Source organism: Hordeum vulgare, chromosome 4H (genome assembly GCF_904849725.1).
Source record: "Hordeum vulgare subsp. vulgare chromosome 4H, MorexV3_pseudomolecules_assembly, whole genome shotgun sequence".
Taxonomy (NCBI): Eukaryota; Viridiplantae; Streptophyta; class Magnoliopsida; order Poales; family Poaceae; genus Hordeum; species Hordeum vulgare.
Window position 1 is genome coordinate 379724798 of NC_058521.1, and position 15130 is coordinate 379739927.

A 15130-nucleotide genomic window follows, 5' to 3' on the forward strand; every position below is an offset into this window, starting at 1 on the left:
AGTTAAATTACCTAATTATGTATTTTTTGAGCTAAATGGGCTAATTATCCCATTTTAGAGGAAAACAAGCTAAGTATATAATATTAATGAGCTAACCAAGGTTCTTATGCCATTTTGAGATTATTATGGTATTTTGGAGCTAAATGGACTAATTATGTTATTGTTGGGGAAATTAAAGCAAGGATAATATGAAAGAGGAGAAGAAAGAGGAGGAGGAGGAGAAGAAGAAGAAATCAAGGAGGAGAAGCAGGAGAAGGAGGAGGAGGAGAAGGACTAGAAGGTCCTTGGCCTTCTCCTCCATCTCCTCCTCCTCCTCCTCCTCCTCCTCCTTCTCCTCCTTCTCCTTCTTCTCTTCTTCTTCTTCTTTCTTTTCATTTTTCCTATTTCTTCTCCTCTTGTTGGAGCTAAATTACCTAATTATGTCTTCTTGGAGCTAAATGGGCTAATTATCTCATTTTAGAGGAAAACAAGCTAAGTGATGAGGAGAAACTTACCGTAGTGGTCATCTAGGAGGAGAAACACCACGGTTGCTAGCGTCGGCTTCGTTTGGAGACGGTTGCCCTGGAGAAGGGTCGTGCGATGCCGCTCGGGAGTTATTCTACAGAAAATATATTTTGCAATGTCTCAGTTAGCATGATGACACTCCATTATTAATACTAGTTTATAATGAAACTCACCGTGCCAATCGAAGAGAAGACGGGCATCGGCGGAGGGACTTGACCGCTCTTCTCGCACATAGCCTGAAGAGTGGGTCTTATTAGTTAGTATTGAAACAGACATTACACACATGATTTGGCTAAGGTGAAAAAAACATACCACAAAAAGCTCGTACAGGGCCCGTTGACCCTCCTCATTCCGGGCCCTGTCCTCCTCAAGAAATCGTGCCGTGGTCTGGTCCCTCTCATCAAGAGCAGCGTGAAGAGCAGCCTGGCTTGCCAATCTCTCTTTCTCAAGAGCAGCCTGGTTTGGCGCTCTCTCTTTCTGAAGAGCAGCCTAAAAAACCATTCCGCATTACCACAGTAATGATCTATGGTGACACACATAATGAAATGGATGAAAGTGTTCTTAGTCCGTACAACTAACCTCGATGGCAAGTTCGACTGGCCGTGGACGAGGCGTTATCTCAAGACATCTACACGACTGGCGCGCCTTGATCTCCGGAAGAGTCAGTGGACAAAGTATTATCCCATCTCCAATGGCTATCGAGCCATGGGTCCTCCCGCCACCAGATATCATCACCAGCTCTGGATCCAAAGGTTCCTGGCTAGGGTTAAAGCCATCCCCTTTCGTAGCCTTCCCCGCATCCCTGTATGCCATGAGCTTCTGGTGGGATGATATGTTGGTGAAGTTACTGTGATCATCCAGGTCAGACTCAGAGAATGCCTTCGCCTTCTTGTACGAGGCAGTATGGGCCATGCCATAAAGGTCGTACAAGTGTGGCATCCCCGTCTTATTGTGATGCGCCTAAAAGAGAGGAACAAAATATTAGCATCAAGAATGAATTTCATGAATCATGAAGCAAATCACATACCCAGTTTCGTCCAAACTGAAGTAAGTTGGCGCTGCCTTGATGGTGTGGCACACCAACCATTTGGCTACGCCGATCCTTCGCATTCTCTTGGTTGGCTCGCCAGCTGCCTATGCACCACTCATCAACCAACGCCTCCCAACAATCCATCTTATCCGCACACCATCTCGGGGGCACCTGTAAGTTATTAGAAAGAATTTTCAGCGCTACGCCTATGAATGAAATCAAGAAAACTACGTAGAAGGACTTAAGAATAGGTAATTACCTTCATGTATTGCTCCTTCTTCAGAAACTTTCCGCGGCAATCCTTCTTCTCCTTCTTAATACCACGCGTGGCGTAGTAATCTGGAATAGCCTGCGGCCGAGCCTCGTGGCGCAAGTTCTGTAGTAACCGCCTACACTCGACCTCGAGAACCCTGGCCGCCTCCTCCTCATATCCATCCTCACACCTATAGAAGGTCTGCAATCAAACGTGAAAACACCGATTAGGACAATAATTAGGTATATTGTTAATTTTAGATTCTGTAAAAGGACAATTTACCCAAAAGCTCTTGATCACCATCTCGGCCCTCGTGTGGCACAAGACACCATCTATAATCTCCTCCGGCGGGGCCTGCGTAACCTGGTAGTGCTCCCAGGTAAATCCTAGTGTAGGAACCTGACCCTCACCAGGCAACGTGACAAACCCCGGGAAACTTGTCCGGCAACAGAATCTACCACTAAGTAACTAAAAAAGAATCTAGCTACCACTAAATACCAAACAATAAAAAATCAACTTCTTCTTCTTTTTTCTCTTCTTCTCCTTCTTATTTTTTTCTTATTCTCTTCTTCTCTTCTTCTTTACTTCTTCTCCTTCTTATTTTTTTCTTCTCATCTTCTTCTTTTTGTTCTTCTTCTCCTTCTTATTTTTTTCTTCTCCTCTTCTTCTTCTTTTTCTTCTGCTCCTCCTCCTCCTCCTACTCCTCTTCTCCTTCTCCTCTTCTTCTTCTCCTCTTCTTGTCGTCCTCCTCCTCCTCTTCTCCTCTTCTCCTCCTAACTAAATCTACTAACCTAACTAAATCTACTAACCTAACTAAAACTACTAACCTAACTAAATCTACCACTAAAACTACTCACAATAACAACTACTAAGACTACTAAAAAATAATAAAACTAGTAAAAAATAATGCGGGTGGGGGGGGTGGGGGTGGGGGTGTGGGGGCTCACCGAGAGGGATGGCTGTGGAGGGGCCGGGGTGGCGGGGGTGGCGGGGCGGCGCCAGGGGCGCCAGGTGCGGCGGCGCGACGGTGGTGGGGCAGCGGCAGCGGCAACGGGGGCGGGGTGGGGAGAGAGAGGGGGGCGGCGGCGGGGACGATAGGGCCGACAGGGGCGGCAGTGGGGCGCGACAGGGGCGGCGGCAGGGGCGGCGACGCGACGGGGGCTGTGGCGCGACGGTGGTCTTGACGGCCGTTACATAGAGAGGAGCGCGTGGGGTGGGGAGAGAGAGCGAGGGGCGCGCGGGGATGAGCCGTTACAGAGAGAGAGGGGCGGGGTGGGGGGGAAGGATCCCTTAACGGAGTTAGCGCTTTGCCGTCTGCCCCCGGACTCTTTGTCGTCCGCTAGCAGACGGCAAAGGTCCGACTCCTGTTTGACCTAGCCACCCCGCGGTCAGGTGGGTCTATCTACATCTTTGCCGTCTGCCTCTGGACTATTTGCCGTCCGCTAGCTGACGGCAAAGAGATGACAAATGGCAAAAAGACTGTATGCCATCTGCCTGTGCTTTGCCGTCCGTTTTGCTGAAGCTGACGGCAAAGACAATTTTGCCATCAGCTAGCAAACAGCAAAGACTAGGCTGATGGCAAAATACTGATTTCCAGTAGTGCTCCCTGTTGTTCTTCGGATGCACATCCTCTCTGTTTATTGTGGAGACGTGTATCAGGAGAACAGCGGGGAGGTGCTGCCGAAATTTTGCATTGGATCCGGAGCAGATCATGGGAAAACGAACCCAATCTACACATACTCGGGTGGGATTAGGACCTATCTTTACCTATTAGCGTGTAGGTTGCCTGGACGTAATAAAAATGGCGAACCTGATTAACCGATGAATATAAATGCTAAATTATATATAAATATATTTCTTCTGTCTTTAGTAGCTGGGCAAGATGAGTGATTGTGCGTGGATGTATACCGGTCACCCTAGTTAGAAATACATGACAAAAGAATGGTTTGTAAAAACAAAGGAATTTGTGAAAGCCGCATTCGCAAATGGCGAGGAAAGAAACTATTGCCCTTGTCCTGGATCCGACAACTATAAAAAGAAGACAGAGGCTGTAATGATTAAACACCTGCAGAGGAGGGGTTTTAAGCCTAATTATACGGTGTGGACATTTCATGGTGAGTCTATACAACGCACAAGAGCTGAGGTGGTCCGTCGTCGCACGGACGAGCATGGTACCGGGATCGAAGACATGGTGCAAGACTTTGATGATGCTCGGGATTCGGAAGATGAGATGAAGGAATCTGCAAAGGCCTTTTATTAAATGTTGGAGTCTTCAAAACGTCATCTCCATGAGCACACTGAGCTTTGTCAGCTGGATGGAATTGCACAAGTAATGGCTCTGAAGGCTCAGTTCAACTTGGGAAGAGAATGCTACGACGCAATGATGACACTATTTGGACGCTTCCTACCCAAAGGCCATGTCATGCCTACAAACCTGTACCAGTCGGACAAATTACTTCGTGTACTTAAGATGCCCTATGAGAAGATAGATGCATGTGAGAAAGGATGTGTCTTATTTAGGAAACAGTATGCACACTTGGACTATTGTCCCAATTGTGAGTCTTGCAGGTATCTTGTGGTAGACAATGGTATGGGTGAGAAGAGGCAGACCAAAATCACAGTTAGTGTTCTTCGGTATATGGCAATCGTACCAAGACTTCAACGTCTTTTCATAGTCGAAGAGACAGCCAGACAGATGTCATGGCACAAGTTGGGCAAAAGAACCGAACTAGATGCGGATGGGAATAAGATGATGGTACACACATCGGATGGGGAAGCGTGGAAACATTTCGATGGATTGCATCAGGATAAAGCGGCAGATCCAAGGAATCCTCGAGTCTGTGCCGCCACGGATGGTTTTAATCCCTTCGGCATGACGGCAACCCAACATAGTTCTTGCCCTGTATTTGTCATTCCACTCAATCTCCCCCCCGGTACATTATGCAAAGAAAGAACATATTTCTGACGTTGATAATTCCAGGGCCCAATTATCCGGGGAAGAATATGAATGTGTACCTGCAACCGCTTAAGGATGAATTGGAAGAAGCTTGGGATAATGGGGTCAAGACATACGATGCCGCTAGAAAAGAAAACTTCAAAATGCATGTGTGGTACATGTACTCTATGCACGACTTGCCAGCGTATGCGCTATTCTCTGGATGGTGTGTGCATGGAAGGTTCCCATGCCCCAAATGTAAGGCAGCTCTTCAGTTTCATTGGTTGCAGGAGGGTCGGAAGTATTCTTGCTTTGACTTGCATAGACAGTTCCTGGATCCTGACCATCAGTTGAGAAAACACAAGAAGAACTTTACCAAAGGTAAAGTTGTCAGAAACTTGGCACCACATGCGTTCACAGGCCAACAGATCCTGTATCAGTTAAACGCCCTCGAGCCTGATCCAGAGCGTCCAGGGTATTTCAAGGGGTATAATTCAAAACACACCTGGACTCACAAGCCATGCTTCTGGGATCTTCCTTACTTCAAAGACCTCCTTCTTCCACACAATATCGACATGATGCACACTGAAAAGAATATCGGAGAGGCTATTTTTGGTACATTGTTGGACATAGATGGGAAGACAAAGGATAATATTAAGGCTAGAGTCGATCAAGAGACACTATGTCATAGACCGTTACAAAACATGCGAGAAGGCAAAGGAAAGCAGAAGTGGTCGAAGCCAAAGGCCTGGTTCAATCTTGGAAGGCCAGCTATGAGGGAAATTATCTTGTGGGTCAAAATGCATTTGATGTTCCCCGATGGGTATGCAGCGAATCTAAAGAGGGGAGCGAGTCTTGAAAAATTAAAAATCTTTGGTCTCAAGAGTCATGATTGGCACATATGGCTAGAGAGGGTAATGTCGGTGATGTTATGTGGCTTTATTCCTTAGGATGAATGGCTAGTACTGGCGGAGCTGAGCTATTTCTTCCGTGTTCTTTGTGCGAAAGAATTGTCGCCTGGCCTGGTAGAAGACATGGAGGAGTTTGCACCGGAGTTGTTGTGCAAGTTAGAGAAGATCTTTCCACCGGGCTTCTTTAATCCAATGCAGTATTTGATTTTAAATCTACCGACGGAGGCAAGATTGCGTGGGCCCGTGCAAGATCGTTGGTGCTATGCAACTGAGAGGATGCATAAGACCCTTCGAGCTAAATGTAAAAATAAGCGTAGAATTGAAGCATCGATGGCTGAGGCATTCATTACTGAGGAGGTGGCAAACTTTGTGACAGCACACTACGAAGCCAAAAATCATCATTTGCATAATCTGAAGCCTCGGCACAATGATGCAGACCCTAAAAAAGGTGGGTCCAACCTCGGCCTATTCAAAGGGAAGCTCGCACCAGCCGGTGCTTCGAAACCAATAACGTTGGATGTCGAAGAATGGTGGAACATTTCGTTGTATATCTTCAACAACCTAACAGATGTGCGGCCGTACATCGAGTGAGTTCTCGGCACATTTTACGTAACTTCTAATTCATTTGAACTGCTCTTATTCCCGGATATTTCAAACATTCGTTACGTCGCCAAATTCTCGGATGGAGCGGTGATCGAAAATTATTCCGTCGAAGAGTATGAGCTTCCGTCAAAGACAGGAGGCGGTTATCCCGGTTTCATCTCTTGGTTCAAACAAACGGTAATTATCAATAATGGACTATTTCATTTCTTGGTCTAACTTGCGGCTAATGCAACAACCGTTTCGTATTAAACTTGTAGGCTAATTTAGAGTCTATGGACGCCGAATTGAGACAAGTCGCTAATGGTTTTGACTATAAGGTCCGTTCATTTGAGAAATACAACATCAACGGGTATCTCTTTCGTACCTTTGGCAAAGAGCTATCTCTGCCCCACCGGAAATCTACAAATTGTGGTGTCTCTGCTATCGGCGAAGGTGTTATCGAGTATTATGGAAGAGTTGAAGCAATTTATGAACTCCAATTCTATGGTGAAAACCCACCGAACGTCGTAGTCTTCAAATATTATTGGTTCCAGCCGAAGAAGACTAGAAGGACTCATAAACATATAGGACTAGTCGAAATCAATCCAAACACCCATTTAGATGTTCCTGATGTCTATATTACGGCTCAACAGGCGACCCAAGTTTTCTATCTACCGTGGGCATGCCAAACGGATAAGAATCTGGAAGGTTGGTATGTTGTTTATGAAGTGACGCCACATGTCAGACCACCTCTCCCAAATGAACCGGATTATGAACCTCACATTAACCCAGACACATATGATGGATAATTCTTCCAAGAAACATGTCTTTCCAAGAAACGTTCCAAGAACCGCCGTGCTTCACCCAGGAACATGGAAGTAGACAGCGACAATGAATCCGACTCCAACCCTGAGCCGGAACCAGAAGATCTGGAACTCGTAGAGGTTACTAATGCGGATGACCTGTCAATGCTTCAACGATTAAAGGAAGTCCTTTCACAACTTCACGTCGTTGAACCCGACGAGCACGTCATTCATGAAGACATGCGTGATAGTGATGATGATGATGCATTTATTGATGATGATTATTAGTCTGTAAGATTCACAACTTAAATTATATATTTTTTAATCTTTATTATTCATGTACATATTATTATTCATGTCAGTTATTCAATTTTTTTATGTTGTACTAATTTCTTTTAATCTTTATCATGGAAGGTCACCAGGTGTGGAAAGATGGTGGGCGCTGGTCCAGATCACTCGACGGGTTCTTCCGAGGCGCCTCGCACGAGGGGTGGTACTTCCCTTCCACCCCTATCTCTCCGTAGAGCCTTGGCAGACAGTCTGTCGACACCACCCGTGGGTTCTTCTTTGTCGGCGGCATTGCCCACTGGGAGAGGTGCTGGTCGGATACGGAAGAAGGGGAAGGGTACAGGGAGAGGTGGTGGTCGCGGAAGATCCAGGAGGACTATTGAGTCATCCTCGCCACCACCACCAGCTCATTCACCCGAGCATAGGACTACTATGGTCGACCCGTTTGCGGAGGAGGCTATGGGGACTCCGTTCCAGGAGCGTGGTGTTGACGGGCATTCATCCCATGAGACTCCGGTCCAGGAGCAGCCTCGGGTCGAGGTGCATTCGGCCCATGAGACTACGGTTCCGGAGGCTGCACCCGGCGTGGAGAGGCCCGGATGGGAGACCTGGCTGGATCGTACCGAGTTGCCGGATTGGACCGAGGGTCTGGGTGGCTCAGGGGGCAGGGATGGAGGGGATGAGCTTACGGATAGTGAGGGCGATGTGCAGGTGGACGGGACCACCGTGTACAAGCATGGTAGTACACGTCTCCTGGTCGCGCCGGCTACCCGTGAGCAGAGGCCGGTGATTAAACCTGAAGGAGATAGGTAAGTACATTTACTCTTTTTTTATCTTTTGCCTTCAAGTTTGTTCAAATATCTAATGTGTTGACCTCATCATACTTCAGGGGATGGGTACACCCTCTTGGAGTCCGCAGGCCGAACTCCGTCCTTGGTGTGCTTTATCGTACAAATTTCGTGGGGTTTGTCACGTTGCCTGGTGAGGGTCAGGTTCCTACACTAGGATTTTCCTGGGAGCACTACCAGGCTGCACAGGCCCCGCCAGAGGAGATTATAGATGGTGTCTTGTGCCACACGAGGGCCGAGATGGTGATGAAGATCTTTTGGGTAAATTATCCTTTTACAGAATCTAAAATTAACAATATAGTTAATTATTGTACTAATCGGTGTTTTCACGTTTGATTGCATACCTTCTATAGGTGTGAGGATGGATATGAGGAAGAGGCGGCCAGGGTTCTCGAGGCCGAGTGTAGGCGGTTACTACGGAACTTGCGCCATGAGGCTCGGTCGCAGGCTATTCGAGATTACTACGCCACGCGTGGTCTTAAGAAGTATAAGAAGGATTGCCGCGGAAAGTTTCTGAAGAAGGAGCAATACATGAAGGTAATTACCTATTCTTAAGTCCTTCTACGTAGTTTTCTTGATTTCATTAATGGGCGTAGCGCTGAAAATTCTTTCTAATAACTTACATTTGCCCCCAAGATGTTGTGCGGATAAGATGGATTGTTGGGAGGCGTTGGTTGATGAGTGGTGCACAGGCAGCTGGCGAGCCGTCCATGAGAATGCGAAGGATCGGCGTAGCCAAATGGTTGGTGTGCCACACCATCAAGGCAGCGCCAACTTACTTCAGTTCGGACGAAACTGGGTATGTGATTTGCTTCATGATTCATGCAATTCATTCTTGATGCTAATATTTTGTTCCTCTCTTTTAGGTGCATCACAATAAGATGGGGATGCCACACTTGTACGACCTTTATGGCATGGCCCATACTGCCTCGTACAAGAAGGCGAAGGCATTCTCTGAGTCTGACCTGGATGATCCCAATAACTTCACCAACATATCATCCCACCAGAAGCTCGTGGCATACAGGGATGCGGGGAAGGCTACGAAAGGGGATGAATTTAACCCTAGCCAGGAACCTTTGGATCCAGAGCTGGTGATGATATCTGGTGGCGGGAGGACCCATGGCTCGATAGCCATTGGAGATGGGATAATACGTTGTCCACTCACTCTCCCGGAGATCAAGGCGCGCCAGTCGAGCAGTTGTCCTGAGATATTGCGTCGTCCACGGCCAGTCGATCTTGCCATCGAGGTTAGTTGTACGGACTAAGAACACTTTCATCCATTTCATTATGTGTGTCACCATAGATCATTACTGTGGTAACGAGGAATGGTGTTTCAGGCTGCACTTCAGAAAGAGAGATTGGCAAACTAGGCTGCTCTTGAGAAAGAGAGATTGGCAAGCCAGGCTGCTCTTGAGAAAGAGAGATTGGCAAGTCAGGCTGCTCTTAATGAGAGGGACCAGACCACGGCATGATTGATTGAGGAGGAGAGGTCCCGGAATGAGGCGGGTCAACGGGCCCTGTACGAGCTTTCACATTAGCAAAATCATGTGTGTAATGTCTGTTTCATTACTAACTAATACGACCCAGTCTTCAGGGTCTGTGCGAGAAGAGCGGTCAAGTCCCTCCGCCGATGCGTGTCTTCTCTTCGATTGGCACGGTGAGTTTCATTATAAACTAGTATTAATAATTGAGTGTCATCATGCTAACTGAGACATTGCAAAATATCTATTCTGCAGAATAACTCCCGAGCGGCATCGCACGACCCTTCTCCACGTGTTTCTCCTCCTTGATGACCACTACGGTAAGTTTCTCTTCTCCTCTTTCATATTCTCCTTGCCTTAATTTCCCCAACAATGACATAGTCAGGCCATTTAGCTCCAAAAAAGACATGATTAGCCCATTTAGCTCCAAAATGCCATAATAAGCTCAAAATGGCATAAGAACATTGGTTAGCTCATTAATATTATATACTTAGCTTGTTTTCCTCTAAAATGAGATAATTAGCCCATTTAGCTCCAAAAATACATAGTTAGCTAATTTAGCTCCAAGAAGAGGAGAAGAAATAGGAAAAATGAAAGAAATAAGAAGAAGAAGAAGAAGAAGAGAAGAAGGAGAAGGAGGAGGAGGAGGAGGAGGAGGAGGAGAAGGAGAAGGCCAAGCACCTTCTAGTCCTTCTCCTCCTCCTCCTCCTCCTTCTCCTCCTTCTTCTTTATTTCTTCTTCTTCTCCTCCTCCTCCTCTTTCTCCTCCTATTTCATATTCTCCTTGCCTTAATTTCCCCAACAATGACATAATTAGCCCATTTAGCTCCAAAATGCCATAATAACCACAAAATGGCATAAGAACATTGGTTAGCTCATTAATATTGTATACTTAGCTTGTTATCCTCTAAAATGGGATAATTAGCCCATTTAGCTCCAAAAAGACATAGTTAGCTAATTTAGCTCCAAGAAGAGGAGAAGAGGAGAATAAATAGGAAAAATGAAAAGAAAGAAGAAGAAGAAGAAGAAGAGAAGAAGGAGGAGGAGGAGGAGGAGGAGGAGGAGGAGAAGGAGAAGAAGGCCAAGGACCTTCTAGTCGTTCTCCTCCTCCTCCTCCTTCTCCCCCTTCTTTATTTATTCTTCTTCTCCTCCTCCTCCTCTTTCTACTCCTCTTTCATATTCTCCTTGCCTTAATTTGCCCAACAATGATATAATTAGCCCATTTAGCTCCAAAAAGACATTATAAGCTCAAAATGGCATAAGAACCTTGGTTAGCTGATTAATATTATATACTTAGCTTGTTTTCCTCTAAAATGGGATAATTAGCCCATTGAGCTCCAAAAAGAAAAGAAGAGGAGAAGAGGAGAAGAAATAGGAAAAATGAAAAGGAAGAACAAAAAGAAGAAGAGAAGAAAGAGAAGAGAAGGAGAAGGAGAAGAAGGAGGAGGAGAAGAAGAAGGAGAAGGAGGAGGAGGAGGAGGAGAAGGAGGAGAAGGCCAAGGACCTTCTAGTCCTTCTCCTCCTCCGCCTTCTCCTCCTTGTTCTTTATTTCTTCTTCTTCTCCTCCTCCTCCTCTTTCTTCTCCTCTTTAATATTCTCCTTGCCTTAATTTCCCCAACAATGACATAATTAGCACATTTAGCTCCAAAATGCCATAATAAGATCAAAATGGCATAAGAACCTTGGTTAGCTCATTAATATTATATACTTAGCTTGTTTTCCTCTAAAATGAGATAATTAGCCCATTTAGCTCCAAAAAGACATAGTTAGCTAATTTAGCTCCATTTAGAGGAGAAGAGGAGAAGAAATAGGAAAAAAGAAAAGAAAGAAGAAGAACAAGAAGAGAAGAAGGACAAGGAGGAGGAGGAGGTGGAGGAGAAGGAGGAGAAGGCCAAGGACCTTCTAGTCCTTCTCCTCCTCCTCCTCCTTCTCCTCCTTCTTTATTTCTTCTTCTTCTTCTCCTCCTCCTCCTCTTTCTTCTCCTATTTCATATTCTCCTTGCCTTAATTTCCCGAACAATGACATAATTAGACCATTTAGTTCCAAAATGCCATAATAACCTCAAAATGGCATAAGAACCTTGGTTAGCTCATTAATATTATATACTTAGCTTGTTTTCCTCTAAAATGGTATAATTAGCCTATTTAGCTCCAAAAAGTCTTAATTAGGTAATTTAGCTCCAACAAGAGGAGAAGATGAGAAGAAATAGGAAAAATGAAAAGAAAGAAGAAGAAGAAGAAGAAGAAGAAGAGAAGAAGGAGAAGGAGGAGGAGGAGGAGCAGAAGGAGGAGAAGGCCAACGAACTTCTAGTCCTCCTCCTCCTCCTCCTTGTCTTCCTTCTCCTCCTTCTTCTTGATTTGTTCTTCTTCTCCTCCTCGTCCTCTTTCTTCTCCTCTTTCATATTATCCTTGCTTTAATTTCCCCAACAATGATATAATTAGCCCATTTAGCTCCAAAATGCCATAATAAGCTCAAAATGGCATAAGAACCTTGGTTTGCTCATGAATATTATATTCTTAGCTTGTTTTCCTCTAAAATGGTATAATTAGCCCATATAGCTCCAAAAAGACGTAATTAGGTAATTTAGCTCCAACAATAGGAGAAGAGGAGAAGAAATAGGAAAAATGAAAAGAAAGAAGAAGAAGAAGAAGAAGAAGAAGAGAAGGAGGAGAAGGAGGAGGAGGAGGAGGAGAAGGAGGAGAAGGCCAAGGACCTTCTAGTCCTTCTCGTCCTCCTCATTCTCCTCCTTCTCCTCCTTCTTCTTGATTTCTTATTCTTCTCCTCCTCCTCCTCTTTCTTCTCCTCTTTCATATTACCCTTTCTTTAATTTCCCCAACAATGACATAATTAGCCCATTTAGCTCCAAAATGCCATAATAAGCTCAAAATGGCATAAGACCTTGGTTAGCTCATGAATATTATATGCTTAGCTTGTTTTCGTCTAAAATGGCATAATTAGCCCATATAGATCCAAAAAGACATGATTAGGTAATTTAGCTCCAACAAGAGGAGAAGAGTAGAAGAAATAGGAAAAATGAAAAGAAACTAGAAGAAGAAGAAGAAGAGAAGAAGGAGAAGGAGGACGAGGACGAGGAGAAGGAGGAGAAGGCCAAGGACCTTCTCCTCCTTCTCCTCCTTCTTCTCCTTCTTCTTGATTTCTTCTTCTTCTCCTCTGCCTCCCCTTTCTTCTCCTCTATCATATTCTCCTTGCTTTAATTTGCCCAACAATGACATTAATTAACCAATTTAGCTCCAAAATGCCATAATAAGCTAAAAATGGCATAAGAACCTTGGTTAGCTCATGAATATTATATTCTTAGCTTGTTTTCCGCTAAAATGACATACTTAGCTCAATAACATCATATTTTGTTCTTTTTCTGACTTTCTTATTCACATTTTTGCATATTCGATATACTACATGCATGGAAGCTGGCATTCATGGAGTTGAACAATGTCGATGGATGAACTTTGTATGTATATCATCTAGTTTTCATTTGAGTTGATGAACAATGTCGAACTATATGTATATGTATATATGGATAAACAGTGCAATACTTTCTATGTTGGTTCTTTCGATATATGGGGATGTACATTGATTTATATGTATATCATATATGTGTGGTGAATTATATATATGTGTTGGCAAGTATATGTGTGGTGAACTATATATCTTATATGTGTGGTGAATTATATAAATGTGATGTCAAATATATATATATATATATATATATATATATATATATGTTGTGAAATAATATAAAACAAAAAAAGGTACTATATGGGCTCTTTGCCGTTTGCCAGTTGATGGCAAAGACATGTGCCATGAGCTGGCACACGGCAAAGGTGCCACATGGCACCCAGCTGTGCATCCTGGGGTGTCTATATAGGCTCTTTGCCATCTGCTTCCAGGGTGGGAAGACGGAAAAGAAGAGGGCACAGAGGAGGGGGGAGGAGGAGGAGGCAGACGGCAAAGAGTGGAGGGGGGAGGAGGAGCAGGCAGACGGGAAAGAAGAGGGGGGAGGCAGACGGCAAAGAAGAGGGGGAGGCAGCCGGCAAAGCCTCCATTAAACCCTAACGGAGGTAACGCCTGTTGGCTGCCGTCTCGATCACTTTGCCGACTGCTCCTATGAAAAGCTGACGGCAAAGCTCTTTGCCGTCCGCTTTGCGGAGACAGACGACAAAGAAGGTACGATGCCGTCGTAGGCTGACGCAGAAATTTTGCCGGCCATGAGATTCTTTGCCGTCTATGGTATTCTCTTTGTCGTCCGGGATTAACTCTTTGCCTTTTGTGATGGCAGACGGCAAAGAAGCTGATTCCTGTAGTGATAACTCTACATACACCGAACTTTTGGTTCTATCTAGTAATGAGAAATAAAACTGCGTTGTGGGTATAAATAGGATAGCTTTGCATGATATTGGAGAACAAAAATATGAAAATAGTCGCTGCCTAAATTATGTTAAAATATATTACAAATAATGAGTGTGTAGTAATGATGGCATGGTGTGCGGAATCATCCTAGGCAATTGATAACAATATCGATAATCATTCTTGCAATTTTATATGAGGGAGAGGCATAAGCTAGCATACTTTCTAGAATTGCTTACAAGGTCGATAATCATTCTTGCAAGCAGTCACAACTACTAGAAATCATTAAGATAAATCCTACCGTAGCATTAAATATCAAGTCCCCTTTACTCCCATACACAATAATTCCCTTACTCGGGTGTAAGCCTCTGTCACTCTAGCCACCCACTATAAACGAATAATGAACTATTACAACACCCTATAGCAAAAATCGTTCACGTGTGCGCGGCACGAAGGGCACCATAGGACAACACCAAAATAAAACTACACTCAAACCAGTCAAGATCATCAATCAACCCAAAGTACAACATAAATCTACTCAAACATCATAGGATGGCGGCACATCATCGAATAATAATATGTGGCTCGAAAAACCATGTTCAAGTAGGGGATTACAGAGGGGTCCTGGAGAGTGGACCGCTAAAAAGAGATGAGGAAGGTGATGAAGACAGTGATGTTGATGAAGACCATCACCGGGGTGATAGTTCCCCCGACGGCACTCCGACGCCATCGGAGAGAGGGGGAGAGAGGATCCCCCCTTAGGATTACTCTTCCATGTCCTCTTCCTAGATGGGTAGAGGTTCTGGCCTCTGGTCCTTAGCATCCAAGGTTCCCGGAGGGGCGAGAGCCCCTCCGAGAGTGGATACCTATCCATGTTTTCTCCTATTTTCGCTCCTGTTTTCTCTCGAGATTGGTTTTTCGTTCATATGGAGAGTTGCGGCAGAGATGCGGAAAGTCCTTCCTAATTTTTGAGGGTTTCTCTATTTATATTATTTTTTGGTATTGCAATGACGCAAAATGGAGTTACGAGGTTCCCACAAGCTAACAAGGCCCTTTGACCCCTATGGTCGCGCCTTGTTGGCATGTAGCCAACACGGAGCCCCCTCCGGTGGTTCTTTGCTACAATGTTGC